Source organism: Triturus cristatus, chromosome 5_1, assembly GCF_964204655.1.
Source record: "Triturus cristatus chromosome 5_1, aTriCri1.1, whole genome shotgun sequence".
NCBI classification, from domain to species: Eukaryota; Metazoa; Chordata; class Amphibia; order Caudata; family Salamandridae; genus Triturus; species Triturus cristatus.
In genome coordinates, this window is record NC_140587.1 from 508,130,013 (window position 1) to 508,153,555 (window position 23,543).

General features: G+C 45.5%; 1 protein-coding gene across 2 annotated transcripts in view; it reads left to right on the top strand.

The window, feature by feature from the left end:
- PAG1 (phosphoprotein membrane anchor with glycosphingolipid microdomains 1) overlaps positions 1 to 23,543 on the top strand; it is a 602,401-nt gene that overhangs the window by 64,492 nt on the left and 514,366 nt on the right. Inside the window, exon 2 of one of the 2 annotated variants that reach the window (XM_085605365.1) lies at positions 8,000 to 8,091. The exons of the other annotated variant lie outside the window; for it this stretch is intronic. The gene's annotated coding sequence lies outside the window, so the exon portion shown is untranslated. The remainder of the gene's footprint in view (positions 1 to 7,999; positions 8,092 to 23,543) is intronic. 2 annotated transcript variants of the gene reach the window in all.

Consider the following 23,543-nt stretch of genomic DNA (forward strand, 5'->3'; position numbering starts at 1 on the left):
TCATCTTTACTTCCTTGGTGCTTGTTCCGTCGGTGGCTTTGCTCGGAGGACTGCCTGGGGTGTTGTCGTTGTTTCTTGTGTGCTTGATCCTCTGGGGGCTCTTATCACTGGACCCCTCTTCCTCCTCTTTGGTAGCCAGTGCAGCGCTCTCTGTGCTTGCTTACGTGCGAAGGCGGCTCGTGTGCTTTTGGCGGTTGTGGGCGGCGTCGTCCCTGTGGCCTGTATGTGGTTCGGGTACTGTACCGTGGCCCTGCCACGCTCCTCGGTTGCTCTGTGCCTTGGATCGACCAACTCTGTCGGCTGGGGCGTATCCCGTGACTCCCCCACTCCAGGCGGCCTGTGCGGTGTTCTGCTTGGGGCCTGGTGGCCTGGTGGCTTGTCTTCCTCTGACTCGTGGGGCCACGTGGAGAGTCCTTTTTTTTCTCTACTGTGCTTCCCGTAGGTCTGGTTCCTATCCCATCCTCGTCGCCACTGTAAAGTAGTCTGGATGAACACTCGAGACACACGTGATCTCTCTGCTATCTTTATTTACATCACAAGAGCAGTTACACCGAGGAGCGCCGGCCAACACTCCCTGCACTCGCTGCGGCGCGCTAACTCTCCTCTCGCTCCGCGCTCCGCCTGCGCGCGCATCCACGCGCCTACGTGCCTGCAGGCGTCACGTCAGTGTGACGCGATAACAACTAGACCGCTACACCCCAGATTCCACTGTCAGTCGTCCTGACCGCGGCGCCACCCCTCTTCCCTATGAGCCTCGTGTGGTTTATTACTAGGACTCACTTCCGGTCACATTACGTATCGCGATGGCAAGTCTCCTGACACGAACACACAGATCAGTGCAGCAGACACTCAATCCCCACTGCTCTCGAAATTGAACTGAAAAAGAAGTTTTCAGTAGATCTCAAGACCTTTTTATGCAACTTATAGCAACGCTCTTACTTGGATAACTTTCACTGACTCGGGTTTGTCACCCATTCTTTGCTATGGTTTATATGAATATTTGGCATGCATAAAAGAGCCCTCCATTTTAGAGCTGTAAAGTAAAAATAAAACCGTATTGGCAAAGTCAATGGATCGGCGCTCGCCTGTTAATTTAATTAGGTTGTTGCTAAATTAAAGTCATGTATAGTGGTTAGTTTTTAATAGAGCACCAGAATGACTATCTTCTTTATTATGTTTTAGCGTAAGCTTCTCGAAATTACCAGCAATTTACCCATGCCCTGGTGTAACTTTTCTCCGAGAATTGTTTGAGAGAGAAACTTTCATTCTTGTTAGCAACTGTAAGACCCATTTGCTTGTTTAGCATAACGTACAGAAAATATTTGGTGATTGACGCCAACAGCCTTCCTGTGAAAAGCCTGTATAAGCAGGTTGTTTTGTTTTGTGAATTTTAGACTGTGTTCGATACTCTTGAAACTTTCAGTAAACGCTCGGCTTCCCCTGATCTCTGAATGTGAACCGTAAAAGATGGCTTTGGGGGACGGTACCTGAGGTAGGTTTACTTTGCGTCTTTCAGAGTTGGCCTGCGGACACGCTGGGGCCAGCCTGCGGATGCCCCAAACACTGAGGGTACCTCTGTGCACCTATCCATCTTTTCATGGGCGGCCAGCAGAGCTTCAGACCGCTCCTGGTGCAGGCGGCCTCTTTTGACCTTGACCGATATTGCAGGCTGCTTGGTTCGGAACAGCCTCGAGCTGAGAAATTAGACATTAATTGGACTTCATGGAAGGGGACTAAGAATAATTTTAATTTCTCTTCTTTCTACCTGTGGGCGAGGAAGGTGACCCACATCATCTCCTCACGTGGCTTGGCTTGTCATGTCTGCCTTTAATTATTATGTCTGAGTGCTCGGATTACCTGGAGCACAGTGAAGTCATGGAGGTGGGGTTTTGGAGCGCTCGACTGGTGACAAAAAAGACAGAGGTTCCTGTGTTGTTCTTTCTTTTGGTTTGTATCATAATAGATCCATCATAATGCTTCGGAACGGAAGACATTGATTTGTGTCCCCATTTACAGAAGCTGGTGATGCATCAGAGCTGTTTGCATGGGTTTGATGGCACTCTAGAGAGTTGTTAGGCCTGTAGGCAAGTACATAGCTGGTGTTGGTAAGGGCATGCTGTTTCTGCTCTTTTGAAATTGTAATGGTTTGCTTGTCCAATGCCTGGCAATCTGTAATGTGAATTGTCTGCTATCTAGAGACACCCTTGAGTTTGATGGACTACAAAGTAGTTTGCTGTTGGAGAAGCGGAGGCTCCTTCTCGGTGTTTAGTGGGTGACTCTAGAACCCAGAAGGAAAGAATGTTTGCTGAGCACTTCCTTGTGAACCAAACCGAGAGCCCAGTATTTACTGCAATCATGTACAGGCAGTGAATACGGGGAGAACAAGGCTGGTGTTAGTGTCAAAGTTTTGGTAAGATATAGGTTGCCATATTTTGCAGCAATTGCAGCCTGCCTAGATATATTGAGTTACAGCTATCGCGGTACAAAAAACCCAGTGTTGGAACACTAAATCACTTTAGTAAAGGTAGTTGTAAAAACAGAAGCTGATCGGAGCCTTCTTGATCTGCTGGATTGTGGGTACATCTCAATCAATCTGTACCTCAGCAATATTTAAAAAAGGGATTGTAATGTGATTGTTCTTCAGAGGGCGTGTGCCAAGACTGTACACCATAGCAGGTCACCTGAAATGGAACCAGGATTTCCATCTTGCGCCATTCATTTTCAGATGGTTAGCAAAGCCAATCATCTGCAGAACTCAAGCTGCCTTTAAACATGTCAGCGGTGCACCACCTCTGATATCTTTAAGGGCAGCTAGAGTTCATGGGCACCCCTCGTCTCCCAAATAGCTTATGGAGGACCAAAGTGTTAAGTTATGTGCAAAATGAAAAAGTGAAAAAATTAATCAAGAATGCTAGAGAAGAAACATATATATTGTAAAAGAACAAAGATGGCCAAACTGCTGGGAACTCCCTAAGTCAAGGCTCAAGCGGAACAGTGATAAGGCAGACTAGCCACTTGTTGATCTTTCAGTGGTCTGATCCAGGCCAGGGGGATGTGTGTCCCTGACGCTCTTTGAGTATTGCCAAGATATAAGAAGCTGTTGGTCATCTGTGTTGAAAACTGACAATAGATAAAATTAGACCATCTCTGCAGCATTGCGGCCTTTTCCATGGACCCCAGGTCGTACACTGCAGGTAGTACCACTGATTCAGTCTCCTGGCATGTGTGAAGTCAGTCACTGTATAAAACAAAAACGAAACTTGATTTTTGCATTCGACTGCTTACTCCAGTAATTTAGTAGAGTAATGCAATTCTGAGGCAGGTTGACAATTACCTGCAAAGGCTGTGTTCAGGGTTAGCTTTTCTTAATAGTGGAATCTACCCCTGAGAAAAAAGTGAGGTGAAAAGAAAGATTAGTTCCTTTCCAAATAAAAGTAATGAATATCTTACTAGCTTGATGACTTTTACTGGCTAGTTCTATTAGCACTTGGAAACCTGAGGCCATATTACAGATAGGACACACTGTCCCACTCTGAGCTACAGTACACCTTTAACTGGGTATGCCAGCAACAGACTGGGACATGCACTCTATTATAGTCAATACCTTGTTGAGAGCGCAGGCACAAACCCGTGCTTGCACTGCGAACAGCACACAAATCAAAGCCTTCATGTCTTATGCTATCAACACGCTACTCCATTAGAAAAACCCATTGGACCGAGACATTCATCAGTAAATGAAGATCAAGGCTACACGAGTCTTGTATAACAATATTTAGGAGCATGTCAACACAATATTACAAAAAAATGTGTTTCTTGTCCCCTTTGTTGTAGATTGGGTGGTCTCTCATACTTCAGTAGTTTTGTATTTGGCCTTGTGCTGAATTGTTAGGGATCCCTGGGTCATAGCTTGGTTTCTGATTCTGTGATCTTCTGTCATATTGATATTCCTTGCCTATTGATTTACTATGCAATAGCCACCTTGCTCACTATTGAGCAAGGAGAAGTCCATTTTCCAGACAGGAGCAAACTCAATGATGATGCAGGCCACATGAGGAGGGTGGGAGCTTGACATGCACTGCCCTACCATTAGCCACTTTCCATGACCACATTCCTTTTCAGTGGCAACATTGATAGTGTCACTGATGATATCTGAAATGTCAGAATTTGACAACACTGTAAATGGCAGGGAGCGAGTTATAGTTACTTGAGCATGCAAATTAGTTTCTTCTACTAAAGGTAACTTGTGGATTTCAGTGTTTTTTGTATTTTAGCTTTAATTGTTATGTTGTAACTGACATTGTCACATAACTATAGCATCACTTTCACCTATGTATATGCTTTGGGTTACCTCTTCGTCCATTGGTTTATCCAGCTGTTGGTCACATTTTACCTCTGCCCATTACAGCATGTAGAAATGCTCGCCTTTGGCCCCATTCGGATTGCTACATTTTGCCTGATCACGTGGACATCAACCTAAAAAGAGGTGCACTTCATTGCCAGGGCTGGTGCTAATGCTGTACTTTGCTAATACCTTTTCCATTCGTTTTTAAAAATAATTTTTTGTTTTATGATTACTGTGACGGGTTATCAAGGAGGTACACTACACGAGGTCTGGGTAGCTTGGGTTTTATTGATACAAGTTTGCGTTTTGTCCGGCTTGTTATTCTCTCCCTTGCAAAGCGGGCGGGATCCGTGGTGTTCCGAGCTCCGGGGGCCTCTTGGCTCGTCGGGTTCTCTGGGTCGGCCTCCTCTCTCGTCTCTGGGTCGTCTCCCGGTATTCCCCAGAAGAAAAGAATAAGGGACGGTATTAGGTTTGCTATAGAGGCGAGCTGCGCCTACCACCAGGACCAGGGAGTGAGGAATCACCTTTAGTGTAACATAAAGACGTCTACTCGAGTGTCTCAAAAAAGGTGAGGGTTTTAACTAAGGAAAAACGGAAAGGGGATGTACAAAAGAAGCGGTCGGTTTAGCGCGGCCACTCCCTCCTCCCTATCCAACCCGCTACCCGGTCCCGTACCTGTCCAAGCCACGCTCCTCCCCTGGGAACGTGGCTGGCCGCTTCGCCGTATCCGTAGCCGATGGTCCGAATCTTCGTCTCTCTCCTCACTCTGCTCGTCTCCGTTTCTCCTCCTGGAATCGCCGTCATTCAAATTCCTGGTTCCTCCCCTTTTTGGTGACCCGTGCTCTGTGACGTCATCTAAGGGCGGTCCTTGTGGTTGCGGAGCTTCCCAGTTAAAGGGCACCGCCGGGGCTAATAGGAGGTGATCTTCGGTATCCGATGCCCACTCGTCCTGTTGAGAGGGGAAAAGGTTAGAAGCCCGTGACACGGGAGTCCACCAGTCAGTGCTTTCCGGTGCCCCCTGAGCCGCCCTTAGTGTCCCGTCACAATTACCTTCTACATTTAAACCGTAATTCCACATTCCACTATTTCAAATCCCATAGCACCTTCTCTTTGCACCAATTATATTGTCCTGTGATGTGCAATATTGCTACGAGGGATTACTTTACATGTCCAAGTGTCGGCTAAGAAGCACTAGCACTGTCATTTTTCTTTTAAAAAGTGTTTTTTTATGTAAAATTAGTTTTGCAAGCATAGGGCTGTCACTTTAGGTGTCAGCATATTTTCTTTCTTCTTTTCTTAGTGGCACAATTGTACATTAAAAAATAACCTTCATGCCAGCTTGCTTAGCCAGATGAACTGGCTTTGCCAATCATTTTCTTTTGGTGGTAGTACGATAATTCAGGTGAAGGGAACAGGCCAAAATTAGGCGTATACGTAGAGTTACCAAACCACTCTCAACTGCAGTTGATCATTTGTCTGGTGTCGTAAAACGTTAGTGGTAATCTAATCAATGTGTGCCAATGCTAGACAGGTGCTCAGAAGCCAAAAACAAATTATCGTACCACATTAAGAAGGCTCCAAATCCATCTCTTTTAATGTGTGGTGGTCCCTTGTGTATCGCTCACCATACCTATGTGTGTATTCAGGCGGAGAAACCCAGTTTTCCCTCAAGGAATTGGTTAATGAAATCTACAAACAAAATATGTTCCTGGAGGAATTGTTTGTAACTTAATCCTATGCTGGTCATAAGCATGGTCCAATGATATCAACAAATCACTCGTACAATACCAATGACGTATTGTTATAAACATGAATATACTTATAAGGATTGGATCCTCACAACACCCCATCCATTGCACATAAATACAGTACAAATATTTTTTTTATATACACCTGTACATCAACAAAACAACACTGATTCCACCTTATAATCTCTGTATAAACATTCATTAGTTTTAGGGATCCAAGGAAGCGCACAGACCCTCCCAACCATATAGGTACAAGACACCACAGTCCATGAGATACAAATCCTTACATTTCAACTTTAAATGAAGGACTGAAAGCACCATGCAGTGTCACTAATGCTGTTAGAGAGGACAGACTGTCGATGTTTCAATCTGAAATGGCACACCAGGTCCGCAAGACCATCCTCAGTAGTCAGTGTTGAGAGGGAGTTAAGCCTGTAAGTACTTGCCAACAATTCAAATATACTTCTGCACAAAGGGCTCAGCAGATGCCCTATGCATCAAGTAATTTGAACTACGTGCAATTCTATTCACTCAGGAGATATGATTGTGGTCACCGATGCGTCCATGGTGGGATCAGTTTGGTTGGCCTGTTGATTGGTGATCAGAATCGTATTTCCCAAGTGACGTGTTATCAAGTACTTAGAGCCTTTACTCCTTCTCCACACTTAATCCTGAGGATGGTCTCGCGGACCTGGTGTGCCATTTGAGACCGAAACGTCAACAGAGCTGTCACACAGGCCCTCATCACCAGCCGACTGGACTACGGCAACCACCACCGAACTCATGAGAAGATTCCAGATGATCCAGAACACAGCAGCCAGGCTGATGCTCAACTTGCCCATGAGAACCTACATCATCCAGCACCTGAAAGCCCTCCACTGGCTCCCCATTCAGAAGAGATGCTAATTCAAGCTCCTGACCAAGGCCTCCAAAGCCCTCCATGATCAAGGACCCACCTACATGAACCACTGCCTGAATTTCCACCCACCTCCCAGGAACCTGTCTCTTTGACTGATACATGCAGCACTGCACCTGGATACCCTCCCGTGTGAAAAGCCACGCTAGATATGTACCGCCTGATTGATTGATCGAGTATGCTCTGGATCATCATTGAAAGATAATCACACACGAGCACCATTTGACAGGGGTTGCTGGGAACAATCGGCCTTTCATTATGAGTCACTCAGAATTTTTAACTCCCAGAGGAAGTACCTGGTTCCCCTCCACCTGGGATAACTGGGTGCAATGCAGAACCAGCCATCCTGGATTCACTCTGTGCAGGGACATCGAGATCCAGGCCAGTCCCTGCCCAGATCCCACCCAACGCTCTCCCGTTGCACTGGGGGAGCACTCCTGCCACTGTCCCTGCGCGTGACCTGGAGTAACCTCCATTCTCAGATTAATACCAAGTACGAGCAGGTAGCAAACCCTGAACTGTAAAGTCCCCGTAATCGAGCACGATTTGCCGAATGGCAGGGTTTGCGACTAGAACGTGCATTTATACATCTGGAGCTAAACTCCTGTCTCTCGAGCAGAAAATTGTTCAATTCCCAAAGGTTTTCAGTAGCAATGCATGCTGTGAATTCTTAGTGCTTTTGCACGTTTTACCAGGCTTGGTATAGACCAAAATGTTGATGTATTTGTTTAATTAAGAATGTACATTGACACCTGCTCCATCCGCTGCTGGTATCTATGCTGCTAGAATTTAAACAGCAGTTAACTGTCCAATCACAAATGACCTCAAGTGTTAATAAGTATGAGAAAGAAGCGATCGAAGCGCAGTGGCTGATAAGAGTATCGACGTTGCTTCTGAAAATGATGGAAACAGAGCTATTGATCTTTGGGTGGCTGAACTGAAACCCTCCCTGATGATGGAGCTCTTTAACCTTTCTGTCTTATGTCTCCATAGGGATTCCCTGTCTGAGGCCGCCGTACGTCATCCCTGGCATCGAATACTAAACCGGATTAAGGTTGTCAAAGGAGCGGATTTGAGGATACCTGGTATGTGCTGAAACCTTCCAACTTTGCATATAAATACAGAACAATCGATAACGACTGCCTCTGTAGCTGTGAGAGCGTTCTGTTAGAAGCTGACATGTTTATGGGCCTGAATCGCCTTCTGAAAGGGATGTACCTGTAGGGATCCATTTTACCTAAAGGATCGAAGTTTTGCATAATTGCATCAGCACAGGAAACTCAGTCTGGAAATGAAGCAGTTGTGAATTATTGTGCCAATGTATGAGAGTGAATGAGTATGTTTCGGTGCGATAAAAACAAGCATTGGCAAAACCGATAGTACTCGTCTTTAGGACTTATTGGCTTTGTCAAGGTTTTTTAGCGATGCTGAGCAGGATAGTAAGAGGAATAAGAAAAAACCCATGCCTCTGCGAGCTGCTTCCTTTTGTAGACATGCACATCATGCATGCATGCACCTACAAAATGACGTGGTCACATTTTTTTTATTCACTAGTCTTGATTGGATCTTTCAATAGAAAGTAAATGTGCAAATGTGTTTTTTTTTTTAAACAGGTGGGGGAGAAGCGACATGCGGGTGTAAGCAAAACGGGGCGGAGAAGGGAGGAAGAAACACAGGGCATGTGTTGGGGTAGTAAAATGGAGGGCATTGGTGGGGGGAAGCAAACAACACAGAACAACCTGGAGAGCAGGAGGGAATGCAAATGAGCTAGAAAGACAGTAACATAAGAAGAGGGGGAGAGAAGCATAAAGGTGAGAAAGCAACGCAGAAGAGAAGCTCACATGGGTGAGCGCATCATGGAGGGGGCACAGAGGAAGCACATGGCCAAGAGCAAGACCAACACGGAGCATAGTATAGTGGGGAAGAGAAGTATATGAAAGAGACAGCTGGAAAACACATACAATCTTGTGGAGTGCTTTACCATAAAGAAAAAAAGTGCCTGAAAAGTAGGCAGTGGATGGACACAAGTAATGTGCCCCTGCTCCAGGGAAGAGACAATCACAAGAAGAGGAAGTAAAGCGCACACAAACTAATGAATAAGAAGCAAGGAAATGACTGACAACCAAGGGTAAGCAATGGGTGGGATCTAAGCCCACTGTAAGCTGACAATATGTCTTTTTGCAAACTAGACAGTTTGTACTCTCTGGGATGCCAGACCTAATGAGTCTACAGTTACAATATAGCATGCAGAAACCTAACACAGGAAGGGAGGGTGTCATAAAAAAGAAGGCAAATGACAACATTAATTCTTCTAAGGAGACAATTGCAAAAACGTTACATCAGCGAATGACAGAATGAATGATTACAGAGCATAGAGAGAGATGGCGCTCCAGCAAGCTGAAAGGAAGAGAGGAGGGGTGAGACGTGAGAGGAAATAGAGCTCCATGGAGCAGGTTCATAGGTACACTTTATTTTCTTAAGGGTTGGAATTCGTGCCCAGTACATGCAAACAATAGTGTGGCACTTCCGCGTGTACACCCTTTGTTAAAGCGAAACAGGCTTGTATTTTGTGTGTATGTGTGTTTTTGGGAGGGCCGGATTATGCATGGTTATGATTGTGCATGTCTGTATATGTTTTTACATGCCGCTACATGCCTCTGGTGCATGTTGGTCTGTGCATAGCACGGTGTGTCTAGCTAGTGCATTTGTATAGACGTATGGGAGAGTATTTTTTGTGTGTGTTTGAGTGTGCCTGACTTTATGGGGCTATTATTGTGCATTTGTGTGACTGTAAACGTGTTTAAATGTTGCTGTATGTCATGCAACCATGTTTGTGTATGGATTTCTGTACCTTATGCATGTTTGTGTGTATGTGTGCCGATTTGTGAGAATAGCACTATGTGTATTTCTAGTTTATTTGTGATGCCATGTGTCAGTGTATGTCTTCATGTGTTAGTGTTTGTTTGAGTGCCTTTGAGTCTGTGTGTCTTCCCCAGGTGCTTGTTAGTCTTTGTAACCATGTGTTTTTGTGCACATAACACTGTGTCTTGTTAGGGTGTTTTTCACTGTGTGTGTCTGGGTCTGTGTAGCACTGTATATTTCTGGGAGTTAGGGGTGAGTCGGTGTGTAGCTGTGTGTATTTTTCTCTGTGTCTTTTCCAGTGTTTATATCAGTGCGTCACCAACTTCCAATTGGAGGCAAAAGTTGGAAATGTTACTTCAAGTAGTCTCAAACACGTTTGCCGAATGTATTCATTTTTTGCGCACTAGAGTATTGGTACATAAAAATATCCTTTGTCACAAGAAACAGGATCTCCTGACTCGGAATATGTGACTAAGTTGTCACCAGGACCTCATGTACCTTTCCATCACCTATTAGTGGATGGCAATGTTCATCACCACCTGATGTGGTGATGTCACTACCTCTTCGCGTTTCTTATTTTTCAATGCGAAAGATGTTCACAAATCAGTTTTTGAAACACGCACTGGCTGAGATTTCATATCATATATATTTACAAAAACAACACCATGAGAAGAAACAAAGAAATTGAATGTACACCAGTGATTTAAAGATCAATAATCAAGTGCGTCCCTCTTGTTGGATGTTGGTGAAGAATTAGTTGTTCTGATTTTAGGTGGATTAGTAAGAGGGTGGAGCGCCAAAACCCAGTTCCAGGTGCACTTATCCCTGAATTAACCTCCATCTTTCTGTGATGTCTGAAAGTGTGTGCGTGCCCATGTGAGCCGCTCAAGTTGAAAGCATAAACCCTGCACATTAATATTGTACTTTATACCTGTGTGCAGGTTGCGTGACCTGTGTGTGCCAAGCAAGCCACTACTCCTGTCAACTCCGTCAAGAGTATGTTGACACTTTTCCTATTTTGTTTTGAGTGCACCATCCCCCTTTGAGGCCCCCCCATCGGTCAGGGGCGGCTCCTCTGCTATGGCGGTGGAGTGTCGCCCCACTGCTTTCTCACAGTGGGAGAAGCAGAAACATAAAATGGTAATAACTTTTAATTATTACCATTTTATGTTTGTGTTAAGGGCAGGCAGGTGGGCAGGGCTGCTCTGCTCTTTGAGCAGGGGAGGAGTGGTGTGCCCACTCCTGAGTGTACAATGACTGTTTGGACAGGCCCTCTTTGGCAGCCCAAACCAGTCATGCGCAGTCTGCCCTTCTCCATGTAGACTGCAATGCAGCCTGCATGGAGAACATGCCCATCCCATAAGCCTCTAGCTGGTCGCCGTCCCGACCAATCACAACACTGTGATTGGCTTAGGGGAAGGAGCCTGGCTTCCTGCTTCCTGTTCCTGTCAGGGCCAGGAGAGCAGGAGCCAAGAAGATGCGGAACCCGGCCTCAAGGTAAGTTTTAAGTAGTATTTTCTTTTTAATAAACCCCCCTCCCCTGCCCAACCTCCCCCCTCACGAACTCCCCCTCCTGACCTTCCCCGCACCCCCCTGTCCCGCCTCCTCCCTGCACCTCCCCTCCCTGCACCCCCTCCCTGTGCCCCTCCCTGCGCCTTCCTCCCTACACCCCCCTCCCTGCACCCCCCTCCCGGCACCCCCTCTCCCCACGCCCCCCTCTGCCCATGCCCACCCTGCATCTGCCCCTACCCACCCACCCGCGAGCCATGCTGGCCATGACTGCCATCGGCTGCTCAGTATTATGGGCCGATGTCTGGAATTTACATCTGGCTGTGCATAATGGAGTGTGGGTGGGGGCAAGCAACAACAGGATGGCCGGCAACAGCATGGAACAAAGCAAAGAAAGGGAGAGTGTGGTGGCAAACAAAAAAGCATGGAGCACAATGAGAGAGTGGATGAATGGGGCAAGCAATAGCATGAAGCACAATGGGAGGATTAGTGGGGACAAGCAACAAAATGGAGCACAATAGGAGGGCAAGTAACAACACAGAGCACAAGGGAGGGAGATTGGGAGCAAGCAACAACCCGGAGTAACATAGGCATGTAGCAGACAGATGGAGCAGCAATGGAAGTAAAAAGCATGCAGGCAGAGAGAGGAACAATAGAATTTGTGGAGAAAGAGCAAATGGGTGAGAAAGTAGGATGGGGGCACATGGAATCCACAGCTCACGAACACATTCACTTGCAGGGGAGTGCTTCAAGAAAAAAAGAAGTAGCTTCTACAGTGCAAGCAGTGGAAGGACACAAGCACTTTAGCCATACTCCAGGGCAATGGTCAAACAAATGAAGATGTTAAGCCCACAGGTATTACCAAATCAAAAGCAAGCATATAAGATACAATTAAGCCAACCAATGGTAAGCAGTGGGCTGGCTCTAAGCCATAAGCTTAAAGCTAACAAAATGTCTTGCAAGCAACAGCACATGCCCTGACTCAGACGAGACCTAAAATGTGAAAGATGTGAGCTCATGAAATTAAAATATATGGTAAAAGGAACAACAACCTCCTGGGAGAGTCAGTCAGCTTATATTCATTTGTTAGATGGACATTTTCCGAGAGCAGTGGCTCTGAGCATTGAGCTCAGGGAGCTCAAATACAATCTCTCCATTGTGTCAATACAATACAATCCCTCCATTGTGTCTTTTTGAAAACCTTTTTGTCTAGTAGAGCACCACAACAGCTACCTCAAACCATACCTTGGATTAATGATGAGGGCCAAATTTAGAGTTGGATAGTAAACGAAAATACTCTGAATTCTTGAAGTGGAGAATCCCGTGGGTGGATCTTTTCCACAGTGTGGATTATTTAAGTGGAATAAATGCCTCTGCTCAATTCTCTTCCAATGTTAGTGTCTCCTCCGAAATTTAAAGAACTGTGGTCTACAGAGGTAGTCTGTTTCAACACCTGATCAAATGTCTTCTTCAGGCCAATGTATAAAGAAGTTGAGGATGCACACCTTCTCTTATTCCGATTTAGTATTCTTACTTTTATGATCCGATGGTGCGTGCGAACAGAATTGTGGTCTGTCCCAGTCCACATTACATACTGACAAGTGATGATTTCGAGCACTCCTCCCGCGCTCTTCTGTCGCACTGCGAAATAGGGAACTTTGCCCTCATTTATCCATAAATTCATTGTTATCCAATTTCATCAGTAGCAACCTGCATTTGTCGTCATTTATTTATGGGTTTAGAAAATCACTGCAGAGACAGCGCCTTGCCACTCTTATGAATTTTATTTCCAAAACTCCAAATGTATGCTGTGTGCCCATCCAGGCTTTGCGCAGCTACACGTAATTCAAACAGTGGGAATGTCTGTACAATATTACAAAGAATAGCGATTGACTCACCAATGGACATATTGTTGTTTTTTATTTTATGTTAATGCTTTGAAATTCTGTTTTTTACTTAAAAACTGTTGTTTATTTTGAAACACTGGGGTCGCACAATTGGGGTTATCTCAAACTCAAGGATAAAGCAGCCCGTTTGAACGCTTTTATTGACAGTGAATAAATAAATGACGACAAATGCAGGTTGCTACTGATGAAATTGGATAACAATGAATTTATGGATAAATGAGGGCAAAGTTCCCTATTTCGCAGTGCGATAGAAGAGCGCGGGAGGAGTGCTCGAAATCATGACTTGTCATTCTTCAGGCCAATAACATTTGTTTACTTTCAAACCAATGTTATAAAGTATTTATGTCTCCCAACATTTTCATGCTCAAAGCATTTGTTGAAACTGGAGATTTTATTTTGCATTGACGATATTTTCTAACTAATGTCCTACAAAGACCTCAGTTAGTATTGCTGCCTTCATACGAAGAATGGGAGTGGCCTTTGTGTGTGTCTGTCACCATGATCCTATTGTACACACTTTCAAGAAGTGATTTAAGCAGAACGGAATCATGGCTGCAATAAACGTCAAAGTCAGACTTTGGTGGGAAACCAAGGACCCTGCAAGACATGGCTGTCAGATTTGATTCCTATTCAAGATGCTCACATTGCAAATTAAAATGACTGTTGGTTTCAGTTATTAACATGACTACTGTAGTTATTCAAAGGAATGAGGCTGAGTTTTCATTGTTTCTACGCTTGGCCTGCAGCAAAACCCTCCATCCCTGCCTGTTTCTGTGGTTGTGGCAGCCAGACACGCACATCATCTGCGAGTCTGGAAAGCGGTATCTGCGGAACAGCCTGTTTGTAGCCAAGAGCCAGCGATCGCTCTCAAAATGGCCTCAGTGGCTCCCCAGCAGCTTCTCCCAGCATCTTTAGTTCTGCACACATGCTTAGAGACAAGCATTTACAATGCAACGGTCTCGGCATTGTTAAAGTTAGAGCTATTGGCATTGCTCATGACAATGCCGTTTCTTTAAATGTTTTAAAAACAAAAACATAAACAAAAATAATGTCATGAGCAATGCCAATAGCTCTAATTTTACCAATGCCGAGACCATTGCATTGTAAATGCTTGTTATATAGCGCGATATTGACCCGAATCCAATCAGGTATTGGAGCGCTTTACACAAGCACCCGTTGCGTTACATGAGGACAAACATTCATTGTTTTGTTAGGCACGGGGAGATTAAGTGATTTGCCCGGAATCACAGGAGGTTCAGCGTCATTGCCGAGACTCGAACCCAGTTCCCCGGCCTAGCGCCCTAGCCGTTAGGCGAACTCCTGGTTACCTGCGTACTCGAAACAAGTTTGTGTTGAAATCTTAATTATGCAGCTGATTGTGGGTTATGTGACCAGTCACCAGTTCGGCAAATGTACATGTATGTGGTTTAGCACCAAGAAACCGTCTGCGTGCGCTTTATGGAGCATCGTAAACATAACATAACGTGGACAAAGCTGCGGCTGCAGAACTCCAGTGCCCTGGGTGAGTGCAGCTCACTGAAGCCTCCACTCCCACTGCTAACCCAGTGACGTCACTCGCGGCCCTGCTCCTACAGCCCCTACTACCCCGTATCAGCCTCTGCCACCCCCGGCCCCAGCCACACTCACCCCTTGTCTCCCCGAGGTGCGCATTGGACTATAAACGGGCTCAGCCTCAGAGGTTCCCCTCTCCGGTTCTATGATGACATTTTAATGTAAATATTCAGTAATATACGCACACCGATCTCTGTAAAGCGCTATAAAACCATGCTTTCCAGGCTCCTGTAAATACAAGCTTTGTAAGCACACCGATCTCCACAAAGCGCTATGAAACCATGCTTCCCAGCCTCCTGTAAATACAAGCATTGGACTGATACACGGGCTCAGGAGTCCAACACTCCGGTTCTGAAATGAATTTATATTTTTAATATTTAGTAATAAAAGCACACCGATCTCCGTAAAGCACTATAAAGCCACGTTTTCTGGGCTCTTGTAAACACATGCATCGGACGGATACACGGGCTCAGGAGTTCAACACTCCGGTTCTGAAATGAAAATATATTTTAAATATTCAGTAATATACGAACACCGATCTCCGCAAAACGCTATAAAACCAGTTTCCAGGCTCCTGTAAATACAAGCATCGGTATACTTCTGAGATGAAATTCTAATGTATTATGTAAATATCCAAAATAAATCAAAATTGCATTCTAGAACCAAAGCTCTGGACCCATCAACCCGTGTCTGTTTCCGAGGCGTGTGTTAGAAGAGCCGATTTTTTTTTATAGCGCCTTGCGGAGGTTGGCGCGCTTCTTTTTATGGAGTATTTCAATAATAGTTCAACCCCAGCCCCCAAGCGCTGGCCCCGTCGCCCGTGTGTATCCGAGCCTTGTGTTACTTTGGAAGTTGCTGTGCTTATATTATGGACTGTTTAAATTCTAGCTGGCCCCAGAAACGGAGCCTCGGACTCCCGGCTCTTATGTACACAAGAGCCGCAAAAACAGGACTCTTTTCAGCGCGGTTTTTGGTGTTCTGATGTTAATCAATTTATAAAATATAATTTCATATCATAACTGCAGCTTTTGACCTCTGCCCCGTATGTTTGTCAATGTCAAAGGCTTGTTTCTAAAGGAAACAAACAACATGGCTTTTAATAGCGCCTAGCGGAGGGCGGTGAACTTATAATGTTGAATATGTCTCATTTAACTAAATCCCCGATCCGCAGCTTCAGACCTCAGCTCCTCTGTAAGTGTCCGATGCTTGTGTATACAGAAACATACTTTTAAAGCGCTGCAGGGGGCTTGTAGGGGTGGGGGCGTTACACGTACAGTCAGCGTCTCTGAACCGTCGGAGTGAGGGGCACAGGGCGAGAGATTCGGGGACACAAAGAGCTGGAAGAAATGTCATATTTATAGCACGGGGACTCGGGGACTTGTTAAGAAATGTTCAGCCACGGAAGGGAATTGAGAGCAAGGCAGCATAGTTAAAACAAACAAGGGGCCCCACCTACCAGCACTAACGGACCCTGCGCCGGCTTTATCGAAGAAATTAAAGGATCAGCCGATAAAGAGAGCGGAATGGGTAACGGAGGCGCCAGAAAAATGAAAGGCCAACCTGGAGAGGAGAAGAGGTGATATCAGCGAGGGGGGAGAGAGAACAAGATATGTGCCGAACACGGGAGCCAAGAGCAGGGGGAGAGGACGCCATTAAAACCACTGCCTTTCTCCGAGGCGCAGTAGAAATGCCTTTGAGAAACGCAACGTCCTTTTCGGATTCGGGGGCGTGTTTAGAGAATGAGACTTCTTGCAAAAAACACGCCCCCCGATCCGAAAAGGACGGGGCCTGATCGGAGTGACGGGACCTCTTCTCCAGTGGCTGGCCAGCATTTAAGAGGCCAGCCAATGGAGAACAGGATAGAAGAGGGGCGGGTGCAAGCCCCTCTTCTCAATAACATTAAATCTCCGGACTTCCGGTCTGCCGACCGGATGGTCCCGAGACCTAATAAAGGACTTCAAGAGTCTGCCTGCCACCAAGAGGATAACAAGACATGGCCATGTTCTGTAGAGCCCTGGTAAAGGCCATGTCCAGTAATGAGGTTCCAAAGAAGCCATGAGGTTAAAATGAAATTAGAACAGAGAGAACACCATCGCAGGAGTCCATAACAATCTACGCAGGCTGCTTTGTGTGTAGACAGCCATTTTCTCGTAAAGTTTTAGTATTCTGTTTTAACCACTTCATTTCTATTAACATTTCCCTCACTCCCCGGGAGTCATGGTCGTAAATGTAATGAGGCTCGGGGAGAGTTGTCAGAGGCCTTCTACGGCTCCCTCAGGGACTCCGAATGGACGAGAGACTCTAATGGATGCCAGGTCAGAGCGGACATGTTGGCATTAATGCCTCAACGACCGTCGGTGATGACGACAGTTGAGATTTGTATGCTTCATTCCTTTTCGGGACCGTGTACCCTGACGACAATAAAGGCCCCGACAAAGCGTGCCTCGCCATATGCGCTTAACTGTGGAGCAACAGTGTTTCTTTTGCTAGTGCACAGCATGTTAGGTTGTAGTTACAGGCAATCAGCATTCTAAAAATCTCTGGGGTCTGGAAATTTGCCCTAGAAACTTCAACTGTACAGGAACAATTCCATAATCCTTGAAAGATCCCACACACGGAGCGAGAAGAATGGGACTAGACAGTGAATGAGACCTTGGCCACATAAAACCCAATTATACACTGAGCTCAGCCTTCCTTGGAGACATGCTGCATGAAGAGACTCTTAGTATGGCCCCCCAGGGGCAACATTCATACAAAGCAGGTTTCCACTGGTGCTTTGGCTTTGTGAGGTGAGGAGGCAGGAGGTTTACTGCAGCAATATACTTTTTGAGGTGTGGCTATAACCAAGATATTTTGATTTTACTAAAATGGTAAATATAATATGGCTATTTATACGCGCGTTCAGGCTGCCCTCTTCACCCATGGGTCTTTTTTGTGTCATTCACGTTTTGCTTTTGCCCACCACAGCATACAATATGGGGCAATGGGTCAGCCCATTGGAGGCATGGGCTCACTTCACTGTGAGTGACAGCATTGTGCTTGTGCACAAAGTGTATTGCTACCAAAAAGTAATATCATTAAATATTGTTTTATTCTGCAAAGCCAAACAGCTCTTTAGACGCCGCTGCTGCACAATTATTGCCGCTTGCAGTGCAGCGCTTCTCGTGCTCAAACTTTGAGCATTGTACATTTTTTGATGACTTTTTTTTCTCCTTTAAGTTTAATTAAACACGTTTTAATCCCATTCATAGACGGCTTCCGTTGCGTTTGCACGTACAGGTAGCGCCTTTAAATGTTGCTGCAAAACTTTATTACAAAAACATTATAAGATGGCCGGCTGTGTGTGTGTGCATTCGTGTTCAAGCATTGCGTGCCTTCTTTGTTTGTAATTAAGAATTTCAAAAACAAAAAAAAGCATTGGCAAAAGATCTATTCTCTTTGCCAATGCCGGTTTCAAGATGAGTAGTGAATTTGTGAGTTCTCTCTCTGTACCACGCTATACACTGAACACTCCACGTTAAGTGAAAGATGCTGTCTCTCCACATTTGTAGGCGACACCACAACCCAGACTGAGCAGGTGTGTTCATCTCTTTCATAAAAGCAGAGATGGGTATCCAGGAACCCTCCTCCTCTCTGATACTCCCCCTGTTTTCGTTTGGTACAGGTGTTGAAGGATTCTCTGCTACCGAGTATCCCCTGTGGTAGTCTGAGCTGAATAATTCACCTTTGCTGCAGCACTTTTCCTCCTTTTAGGTCGAAACCTACCAAACGCCGCAGCTGTCTGGTTTGCTAAAACATCTTGGGGACATTTAGAAAGCTGACCTAGAACTGCATGCATTCTGCCCACTGCTTACCAAAGGCTTTGTGATTTATAACTCACATTTGCCTGCTTTGTTTGCTGGCTTTATATTTTTTAGGCTGTCCATGTGTTTGTTCTTTCTGTGGTCTATAGCGTGTTTACCATTGCTCCTTGTATTCTTCCACGAGTGCAAGTTTTCTGTAAACAGGCCTTTAAATTGTGTTCTGGTCACATTTGCTGTGCACTCGAAGGCAGAGGTCAAATGTCAGGCTCTGTCTTTTGAGGGAACTTGGTGTGTACTTTTCTTTCACTGACATCAATATGAGAGGCTTTATCTGACACTCCGGGAGTTTGATTCTGTGTAGGGTTCTCTCGTCTTTTTCATTCGGTCTCCCTGCCGCTGTCGCAGATTCTGGGTGTTGCTAACGCCATGACACCTTTGGGGTACTGTGTACACTATAAATTTATTTTACTTACTCACTAAAGGCTTTTTTCTAGCACAAAACAACATTTAAACGCCTGTAAATGAACTGTGAAAATATTTCAGAATGTGACAGAATTCGGACAGCACATATGGAGCACTGTGCCACTCCACTCCACTCTATTCCACTATGTCCCACGCTCTTCCTATCTGTGCCACTCCACTCCACTCCACTCTATTCCACTCTGTCCCACTCCATTCTGTCCCACTCCACTCTGTTCCACTCCACTCTATTCCACCCTGTGCCACTCCACTCCGCACTGTGCCACTCCACTCTACAATAGTCCACTCTACAATAGTCCACTCTACTCCACTCTATGCCCCTCCACTCTACTCCACTCTATGCCCCTCCACAACACTCTATGGCCCTCCTCTCTACAACAGTCTATGCCCCTCTACTCTACAAAACTCTATGCCCCTCCACTCTACAACACTCTACGCTAATCATCTCCACGGCACTGCACGACAATCCACAACACTCTTCACCACTCTACTCTACAACACTTTACCCCACTCTATGCTATGCCACTCCACTCCGTGCCACAACACTCCATGACACTCCACGCTATGCCGCTCCACAACACTCTGAGACTCCAATCTATCCTTCTCCACGCCTTTTGACTTTGACACTCCACTCTACCACATTCCACGGCACTCTAGTCCACTCCACTCCAAACTATGACACTATGCCCCTCCACGCTATGCCCTTCCACGCTATGCCACTCTACTTCACTCTGATGCTTTACTCCACTCTACACTGTGTCACTGGACTCCACGCTATGCCACTCCTATCTTTGCCATGAAACTCCAAACCACTTCACCCCCTCATCTCTGACACTCCATTTTACGCCACTCTACACCCCTCCACTCCTCTCTATGCCCCCCTACTTTCCGCCACTTTAGTCAATGACACTCCACCACCCTCCACTCTGACACTCCCATCTACACCCCTCTGCTCTACTCCATGCCACTCTGCCCCATGCTTCTCCATGACACACTATGACCCTCCACTCTATAAGCCCCTCTCCATGACTCTCCACTATAAGCAACAATACTCTACGCCACTCCAGTTTATTACACTTGCCTCTGCGACACTCCACCCTACTCCACAACACCCCTCTCTATGCCGCAACACTCCGCTCTGACACTCCACTCTGACCGTCTACTTCACTCCATGCCACTCAGCTCTATGGCAGTCTACCCCACTCCATGCCACGACACTCTACTCCACTCTATGCATCTTCCTCATCACCACTCTATGTCACTCCACTCTGACACACTAGTCCACTCTATGCCACCCCAGTCTATGACACTGTCACTCCATTCTATGACATTCTACTCCCCTATTCACCCCTTCACTTTATGACCACTGTACACAACTGCACACCAGGGCACTCTATTCTACTCAACTCCACACCACTCTTCACCACTCTACTCCATTACACTCCACTCTGCTCCACTCCACAACACTTCATGACACTCCACTCTACTCCATGATACTTCACAACTCTCCATGACACTCCACTCTGAAATTGCATGACACTCCTCTCAAAGCCACACCACACCACAACCCTCCACTCTACGCCTCTCCACGACACTGTATGCCACTCCACTCTACAACACTCTTCTCCACTCTACATTACTTCATTCTACAACACTCCACGCCACTCTTCTCTGTTCCTCTAACTTTTAGCTATGCTGAATAGCAACCACACTGCTGTACAACATGGCCAAAACACATTGGCAAAGCCAATAACTCTTACAGGTGGCGCAACCAATTGCCTTTGCCAATGCTTTTTTTGCTGTTTAACACTTGCCCAAATCGTTGCAGTCTAATTCCAAATATAAACTGTGTCCTCCTTCAGCCAAAATCCTCTGCCGAAAATTCCCACCAGAAATGTCATTGGGACCTGCTGCCCTTTTAATTTTTTTTTTTTTTTTTAAATCTTACTGCACATTCAGGTGTAGAACATAGAGCCGGGTAATCCTCTAGAGTGGCCGCTACTAGAAGGAGGTGACTGATTTCCGTTTTGCGCATATGAAGTGGGTGCCCTCTTTAATTGCGCTTTTATGCTTATTCCTGCCCGGTCAGTGTGCGTGGTGATTCTTGCACTGGTGGGACAGTACACCTCTGGCTATGCCCTTGCATGACGGTCACCGGGATGTGCAAGAAGCAGCTCCGTAGAGTACCCTGAGAGGGTACATCTGTGAAAGCGGTAGAAGTTTAGCATTTGTAAGGCAAGCGGGGTCTACTCAGTTTTGCCATCTGTGTGTGACTCACTTTCACAATGTCCACCACACATGCAGGTAGTGGGATATGTTGGACCATAATTTATCCTTTGCTTGTTTCTGTGACCAAGTTCTGACAGTTCCTGCCTTCCGAGTCCTTTTCCACTCCAAGAAAGTTAGGAAGGATTTCACCAGTGGTGGTAGAAGTAATTCCTCATAAGAAAAGGTTTCAGTCAAAAGATGTTTTTTAAACAATTAAGGTTCAGTTTATTTTATGTGGTACCTAGAAGAATAATGCATCTGTGCCGCCATTTACACTACTTCTCTCTGTTCCAACATTGTTCCTCCATCCTCCTCGATGCACTATAGCCGACTCCAGGGGACACTTATATAAAGGATTTTGTAATTACAAACCTGCAAATTGCCAAATCACTGTATTTGCAATCTCAAAATGCCTTTTTCTAATGTACAAACCCAATTTTATAAGTTGGAAAAGCTTTCCCAAGTAATAAAATGAATGTTTGCAATGCACGCCATATAATAACGTTGAAGAGGCATACAAAGTGTTTTTTTCCAAATTTCAATTTGGTATGCAATGTATCAATGGTTGTCGACCTCATTTCTAGTTGCAAACTATTGAACAGTTACTGATGCCTTAAAAGAGATGGTAACTGATTTGAAATTGGTAAGAGGTCACTTCGGGACTTTTTGAAATTTAAGATTTCTGTTGACTACCTCAGGGGAGAGTAGGTGGTACTCCGCCTGATGTTTTACCAATAGGAAAACGTTTGTTTTTTTAAGCAACAATGGCTCCTCTAAAAAACACAGGCTGCTTTAAAAAAAAAAACACAATATTCGATTATGGTATGCAAACAGAGGGGTGGTGGTCTGCTGTCCCTTACAGCTGCCATCCCTTTGTTTATAGCCAATCACTGTGGGCTGAAAATTGGAACCGGCCAAATTAATATTCAATAGGAAGGTTGTTCTGTGCCCCCCTGGGAATGGTGATCTCCCGAAAGCGAATAATTAGTACATAGGTTGCGTCACGAATCAGTCCATGCGCAAAACGGGGGGCAGTTTGCGACCACTTTCTGTGAACAGCTTCTTAGTACATCTTGCCCTTTGTGAAGCATGAACTCAACAACACTTGTGACATAAATAAATGGCTGCTCAAACCCTGCTCTGTTCACCATACTCCTGTCAGACTGCACAGGACAGCGACCGCCTTCACTAATGTTAAAAGAAGCGTTGCAGATCACAAGTCGCTGACCTGTGCTAACGTATGCTTTCCTTTATTAGTACTTTATATGCTCGCATGCACAAATTATTTTCCATTCTCAGATAACCAAGCAATTCTAGACCGCGGTTTCTCAGTCGTCCCTTTGTTGAAGACAAAAAAGCTCCATTTGTCTTTCTCAGACTGTCTGAAGAATAGTGCTATCTCCCGTCCCCCTATATCTAGCTCCCCTTCATTCAGAATCATGGATGTATTATTATCTGGACTGAGACCAGAGGATTTATTGTGATAGATTGCATCAAATATGAAAAAGCAAGCCCAGCAGGGCTCACGCACTGCTGCACGTAGCTCCATTTTTGTCTTCCACTCCTGACACCAGATTGGCCACTGCTTCTCCATAGTTTATTCTTTCTTCAGCACTCAAAGGGGGTGGATGTTTGTCTGGAGTGACCGCATGTGCTGCTCTCCACAGTCTTCCCCTTTTTTATATATTTCTGCGGTTTCGCTGGTGTTTTTTGTTTCGCCGACTTGCTCGGTCAGCCCACTTCCTGTGCAGCTCCTATGTTTTTTTAGCTTATGCCTCTGATGGCCAGCTTCAGGAAGTGCTAGGCAGACCCCTTACCCTTTCTCGCTTACACTTTCTCGCAACTGACATGCTCATTCTATTCCTTTGGCCCAAGCCCCCTTGCCTAATAAAGCACTTAGTCAGCTTCAGTTAAATTGTTGAGAAGCGGGATTCTTCCATGGGCTTCTGTTATTGTACGCTGCCTATTTAGAGTTATAAAGAATTCATAGTGAGGAAGTGAAAGCAAGACTGTGTAAGCGAATTTCCCGCCAACTAAGGGATTTGTTTTTCTTAGGCGAACCATCTTGATAGGGAAGGACACCTAACTCTCACATTGCATTGTTCTATCCACACCCCTGTACCATTATTAGGTTTC